Consider the following 7,465-nt stretch of genomic DNA (forward strand, 5'->3'; position numbering starts at 1 on the left):
GTAAAATGTTTTAATGGAACATGTGATTCCTAGATTTGAAATTCCAGCTGGTATTGACTGCGTTCTCGATTAATAAACAACTAGCTCTAGCTCTTGGAATTAAATGGACGTTTCTAATTCCATATACCCTCCAAATTTCAGGTAGGACAAACAAACAGAACAATCAAGGACAAATTACTTAAGATACACACCAGTCAAATTCAATTCAATTTTATTTGTATAGAGCCAAATCACAACACACATTATCTCAAGGCACTTTACATAGTGAGGTCGAGACCTCACAATATTACAGAGAAACACAACAGTTCCCACAATGAGCAAACACTTTGGGACCACGGAGAAAAACAACAGGAAGACATTTCTGGCAGAACCGGACTCAGTCGGACTCATCTGCCTCGACCAGTTGGGGTGAGAGGAGAAAAATGTGGGGGAGGAGAGGTGGGCAGAAAGAGGGGGAGAAGGGAGGACAGGAGACTACAATTGTATATGTACATGACTTATTCTTATAGTGACTGTAGTGACTCCGTTCATAGTGATGATGCAGAAACTACAGATGTAACACAATTACAGGGATTGAAACAGAAGTACGTACTTTCTGAGTATCATTGACAGGTTATACAGTCGTTGCTTTACCCTCACCAGGAAGGAATCGCCCACATGGTTTTCAACCAGGAGACTGTGCCCTGGGTCAAAGTCTGAAACCTAGCCTATATAGGACGAAAAAACACAGGGTGTGGTTGGTGACAAGGACCACTGTCAGGGTTAAAGGACAACCACAATGGAACCTCACGAGTCAGATCAAGGCGGTCCCAATGGCAATGCCCTCTTGAAAATGATATGACACACCTATTCTCTCAAATGACCTAACTGTATGAATATTATAGTATCAGTCTTTCTTGCTGCGTGTGTTATAATCACGCTTTTCCAATCGTTTGCTCTATTCAATCAGACTGTTATGACTTCTCAACCGATGACGACAGATTATCGGGTTACATAATTAGGTGTTATTAAATAATACAAACAGCATTTTAACCACCGCTTAGTTTTATTTCTTGTATTCACCTCTGCTGAAGTGGAACTGGAATCAAATCTTTTTATATTAACAACATCACTTTTCACACTAGTAGGAAATATAGAGTGTTTGTTATAAGCTGTCAAAGAAACTTTCACTTGCCTTTGTATTACATGATATTAACGTACCTACTATAGAATTTTGTAATTCCCTATGGAGAAACATAACATCAATATAAACCTAAAATATGCAATCAGACCATTAGAGGGAGGCAGAGCAACATTTATTGGTGCAAAACATGGCTGTCCAAAATTTGTTGATATATTACTAGATATGCCAATCCCTGATTTAAATGATATCATTTGGCCTTGTGGAATACAGTATACTGGTACACTTATATTCCTAAAAACGGAAATGGGAGTTGCGCACCATATTGGATAGCGAAAAACAAGTCCACTTTAAGCGCATTATCAAGTTTGCCTACTCAAAAGCCAGTTGATAATGAAGTACTTTCAATTTTCAAGGAAAATGATGAGGATCTTATCGATCAGTAGGTTGAAGTATCTTTTATATTTTGATCACCCAATCACATCTCATTTTTGCTATAGGGAATTTTTTAAAAGTCAGTACATTAACAAACCAATCACGTTATGCCTTCTCATTACTTCCACAAACAACTGAGGAACTATTTTCTTGCATGGTTACACACATAATCATCTGTCTATGAAATGGGACAAAATGGCCATTGAAACACACCGCTTGCAAGTCTCATGAGTCTTGAAAATGTATTTTGAATTGAGTGGGTAAGAACATCAGCAGATGCAGCTTGATGTTGCAAATTAATATTAATTTACTATTAATTGACCTACTGTGTTTTGCTCCACTGTGGTTTAGTATCAAATAAACAGTGAGAGAACCAACGTCAGAAGTGCCACTGCTCCACTTAATCAGTAAATGTGAGCACAGGCAAATTCAATTCTTTAAAGTGTAAAAAATCTGCAAAAAACCAGCACTGGACTGAGTGTATATTTGTTTTGCATGCTCAAATTGATATCTAATAAGCTTTAGTGTTTTAATATGTGCGTGAGTTAGACAGAAACAGTTTGCGGGAAATTTAAATGCCACAATCCCACGTGGTATTTGGTGAGACGTTATTGAAAATTGGCTTTTTAATCAATTTCAATTAAAAATGAAAACAATTAAACAACAAACAAAACAAACATATTTAAATAAGTGGAGTGTATGCGTAATGGAGTTTTAGCTTTATAACGTTTTTTTTTGTGGCATCTTTGGACAACAAATTGATATGGATTCATATTTTGCAACCACCTGCAGGCTGACAGGAGGTGGCAGTGCAGTGTCGACTTATTTAACGTTTTCCCAGCAGCAGAAGAGTTCATGAAGCTGGCGGGGGAAGTCATTCGCTGAGACATTTTTTCTCCTGGTCACTTTTCCAGACCAGGTGAGGTCTTCTGTTATCACATGCAGCCTCTATCCAATACTTAAAAAAACTTTAACATAGACTCCAGTTACACATTTTATATAATTACAACAAAAAGACAAATTTGTGCTTTTGTATCCTGTCAACACGCAGCAACAACAACAACAACAACACTCCCACATGCTTCTTCCTCTAGTCAGTGATGTCATGCTGCTGCACGCTGTTGGTCTTGGTGTAACACTGAATGAAGAGCAGGATGAAAGTACATGTAGTACAAAAAAGAGCGTCCACGAGCTGTGTCCTGCGCAGGACACACTGAAGAGACACACACTTCTTCTTCCCTCTGCCTTTTCACTGTAACACCCTGTCCCCGTCTGACTCTCATCCATCCACCCTCGTCTCTCGTCCTCCCCTCTGTCCTTCTCCTGCTCTCGATCATTGTCAGAAAAATGGCATCAGCAGGGGCAGCATCAGTGCGTTACATAACAAAGGTTGTTTTGTTGGGATACAAGGGCCCTTTTGGCTGATGAGACTCGCGGCACGTAACCGATTATATGACTGAGGTATAATTTGTCCATTAATGAATCTGAGAGAAAGATTTTGCACAAACTAATGAACTCCATGTTCCTTTATTAATTTTGTTCATATCTCTTTGTCCATTGTTCAATGGACAGGCTTTAAAGAGTACTATTGACAAAGATACATTTTGACTGATTGCTGTATTTGAGCTATTTGAAGTTAAAACATACAAAACACAGCGGTTGACCAGCAATACCTCTCTGTGGGCGTCACATTTTGAATGTGTAAAGATTGTTAGGATGACCACACCACTGACATTGTGTTTCAGACTTGTGACCATGCCGTGAGGGTCAGTAATGAATGTAGTATTTGTGGAATGTACTGTATGCTGTTTGGTATTTTTTACGGTCAAAACGTTGTTGGGAGTTTTAATTACTTCACTTTGCTGTCTGTCATTCTATATAAGCGAAATCTGCACAGGTACAAATCTGATTTCTGAGGTTTGTTTTGTTTTGAAAACATCACAAATATTTTTTTAAGTACAGAAAGGATTGTGATCTCCCAATCTCCGATCACCCTTGATTTATTATTCTCTAGAGTTTTATTTCATAACCCGTGCAGGACTGATCGTATGTTCGTTTTGCATGCTCAAATTGATATCTGATAAGCTTTTGTGTTTTAATATGTTGTGAGTAAGACAGAAACAGTTTGTGGGAACTGGCTGCTGAGGACATTTAAATGCCACAATCCCACATGGCATTTGGTGAGAAGTTCTTGAAAATTGGCATTTTTATCAATATCAATAAAATGAAAAGAAATATTAAAATAAGTGGAGTGTATGTGTAATAGAGTTATAGGTTTATAATTTTTTTTCATTATAAGAAATTCATGTGGATTAATATATGGCAACCTCTTGAAGTCTGACAGCAGGTGGCAGTGTGGACTGAAGAGATTTACTGTTTTCACTGGTCTAGTCACTTTTCCAGAGCAGGTGAAGTATAACTGTCAAAAAACAGTTATTCTAGTCGTTGTATGTCGTCCACCAGGCCCTTACTCTGAATTTTATCTGAATTTTCAGACTTTTTATCTGAGTTGGTGCTTAGCACAGATAAAGTCATTATAGTGGGTGATTTCAACATTCATGTGGATGTTGCCAAACAACAGTCTTAGTTCTGCCTTTAATTTGCTCATAGACTCAATTGGTTTTACTCAACATGTAAACAAACCCACTCACTGTTTTAATCAAACACCTCGACCTCGTTCTGACATATGGCATAGACATTGAAAATCTTATAGTATTTCCCCAAAACCCTCTGTCCGATCACTACTTAGTTACATTTGAAAATTGATTATTAACTTTACTGAAGTTGGAGAAAAGTTCTATTACAGCAGGTGTCTATCAGAAAACTCTGTAAGTAAATTCAAAGAAAAAGTTCCATCGTTGTTTACTCCACTGCCATGTGTCGATACAGTGCAGGATAGTTATTAAAACTCTACTCCCACACAAATTGATGATGTTGTTGATAGTGCAGCAGCCTCCACACTCGACACTGTCGCCTCTCTGTCAAACAGAGGAGGATAGCTCCATGGTTTAATGGACAGACACGTGCTTTAAAACAGACGTCACGTAGGTTAGAAAGGAAGTGGTGTTCCAATAGTCTAGATGAGTCTCTCCTAGACTGGAAAAATAGTTTAATTACATATAAGAAAACCCTCCGAAATGCCAGAACCAATTATTATTCTTCACTAATAGAAGAAAATAAAAACAACCCCAGGTTCCTCTTCAGCACTGTAGCCAGGCTGACAGAGAGTAAAAGCTTAACTGAACAGTCTATTCCTCCAACTCTAAGTAGCAATGATTTCATGAGCTTCTTAACTAATACGATTATTACCCTCAGAGAAAAAATTGATCGGCTCCTTCCCACTAATAGCACAAACACACTGTCCACTGACTTCCTTTTCAGACTTTGCCCGTTTTTTATCGAGAATTTTTAATGTGTGGAACATGTTGGTGAAGGTGCGCTGGTTGCTGGAGGAGCCTGTGGTGTACCCTGGACGTCTGGACCCCCCCTGTTGGGCAGGAGTAGCAGTCTTTCAGACGTTCTGCAGAGCAGGGATCCTGACCCTGGGATCTGTTGTGGAACATACCGGTTCGCTCTGGACAATGCAGCTGCTCCAGCAGCAAAACTGAACGTGAGATCAGTCTGCATCATCAGCAGATTGCTGGAAATGTGGAAACGCAGTCTGACTGCTCACAAACTTTTAATGTTAAAAGATTATGGTGATGGTTTTATTGTACCAAACGCAAATGATCCGTGTCCATGCCTAGCTGTGCGCTCTGGTTTTAATGTGACTGACGGTCTCATCTCAGTCCACAACAGTCGTGGTTTTAATCTTGACCAGGACAAAGGTAAAGTGTTGAACAAGATGATGGTTGTGTGTCTGAATGAGAGAAAGTTGAATGAGCGGGTTGACACACCTTGGCGTGGTCATCTGCACCTGGGAGCTGAGGTCTCGCCGGCCTGGAGTAGCTTGTACAAGCCTCCACTGACCAAGAAGCTGGCTGACCTCCAGTGGCGACTGCTTCACGGGGCAGTAGCGGTCAACGCCTTCGTGTCCGTGATAGACGCAGACACCAGAGACGCGTCAGTCCACTTCCACTGTTTCCTCCTCTGCGAGTGTCTGCTGCCGTTCTTCTTGTTGCTGCAGAGTCTGTTCAGTAAAGCAGGAGAAAATTTCTCTGAACAAACATTTAAACTTGGTTTTAAGTACAAAAATGTATGAACACAAATGTCAGCTTTTTAATTTTCTCGAGACAGGCCAAAATGGCGATTTATATGAGTAAGGAGGAGAGAGATCGACGACTCGGTGGACATTGACCCACCTTACTGTTGACCAGAATGATCGAAGCGCGAGTAATGATAGATTTTAATTATTACAGAGCGATGAAAGACATGGATGAGTTCACCAGCAAGTGGACTTAAGGAGACGTCCTCTGCTCAGTGAAGGACAACAAGCTGCTTTTTCCTTTAAAACTACTGTGATCACATGATATTTATCTTATTTATTGATTTGATTTCAATCTGAAGACTGTTGTTTGTTTGTTTGTTTAGTTGTTTGACTAAAGCGGTGGTTGTACAACTGTCCCCTCCCTCCCTTCTCTCCTACTGTCTCGCCTCCCACCCTCTTTCCTCCCACCTCTCCTCTCTTCCCCATTTCTCTCCTCACTCCAACCGGTCGAGACAGATGGCCGCCCGCAACTGAGTCCGGTTCAGTCAGAGATTTCTTGTCGGCTTTGTTGGGTTTTCCCTTCAATATTGTAATATTGACCTCACGATGTAAAGTGCCTTGACACAATGTAATGATATGACGTCACACAAATGACGCTTCGCGTTAGTTCATGCGGGACACGGGAGGCACACGCCCCAGCCGCTGATTGAACAATCGCCATAAGTCACACACCAATCACAGCCATCCTCACTCAGGCCGGGACGTTTAAATATGACTCCCTCCGCACTGATCTGTGCACAGCAACGCTGCGAAGTGTGGTAACGAAAGCTGCTGTATTCATCATACTCACCACACTCGGGTCCGGACCAGGATCCAGCCGCAGTTCCTGCCGTCGCTTCATCGCCCAAGAAAGTTCTCCGAAGAGGAGCTGCTGTCGCCAACGCCGCTCTTAAAAACCAAGACTCTAAACATACGCCGACCGACGGGACGAAGACCCGGTCCTCGCCGCTCCGATCAACATGCAGTCCTCCCCTCGGCGGGATGGAAGTCCGCCTCCAGGTTTTGGAAACCCGCTCCGGTGTTATGGCCCAACTGGTTTCCGATTTAACTGGTTCCCGTACCTAGCAGCAGCAGATGTTATCCGCTTCAGTCAGCAGATTCGTCACTCTTTCACAAACATATTAGTGGCAATTTGCACGTCGCATCGGCTCGCATCTCATATCTACTGCGGCGAATATGATGGTATAAGTAAGCACTAATTTTCAGCCACCTACGTAAAAAATAAAGTGATGAAAATAAAATTCTTGCAAGATCGCATTGAACTGGAATCGATCTCACCACAGCAAAAGTCTCAAAACTGAGAGTCCTCGATAATCACCGTGAGCCACGACAACTCTGTGAGGTGCAGGTGTCCGTCACATATTGATAGATGATGTCATCCTCCGGGGAACACGTTGATTTGGGTTCACCTGAATCAACTGGTTACCTTCGGCTCCTCTCAGGAAATACACGAACTGATCAAGTGAACTGAAAAACTGAGAGAAAAGAGAAATCACGAAAAGTGTGTTAGATGCAGTGTCTACCTCTAAAATATGATTTTTCTCTATTTGGCCACCTTAACTTTGCTATGAGAATCATTCCCCAAGGCAGATCATCATATCTAGATTGTTGGACCTCTCAAAAACAGTGGACAAACTTCACAATACTGATGAAGGATGTAGATCTGACCTACGATTTTGGTCTCTGCTGTGCAAATTGGAACG

The 7,465-nt window shown here is 41.3% G+C and overlaps 1 long non-coding RNA gene across 1 annotated transcript; it reads right to left on the reverse strand.

Moving 5' to 3' along the window:
• Positions 1-228: 228 nt before the first annotated feature.
• On the reverse strand, positions 229-6,786 carry LOC118299034. The gene is made up of 3 exons (XR_004789748.2): positions 6,553-6,786; positions 5,452-5,684; positions 229-707 (listed from the first exon to the last, which is right to left on the reverse strand). It is a non-coding gene; the product is annotated as an uncharacterized LOC118299034 (long non-coding RNA).
• Positions 6,787-7,465: the final 679 nt, after the last annotated feature.

Source organism: Scophthalmus maximus, chromosome 11 (genome assembly GCF_022379125.1).
Source record: "Scophthalmus maximus strain ysfricsl-2021 chromosome 11, ASM2237912v1, whole genome shotgun sequence".
NCBI lineage: Eukaryota > Metazoa > Chordata > Actinopteri > Pleuronectiformes > Scophthalmidae > Scophthalmus > Scophthalmus maximus.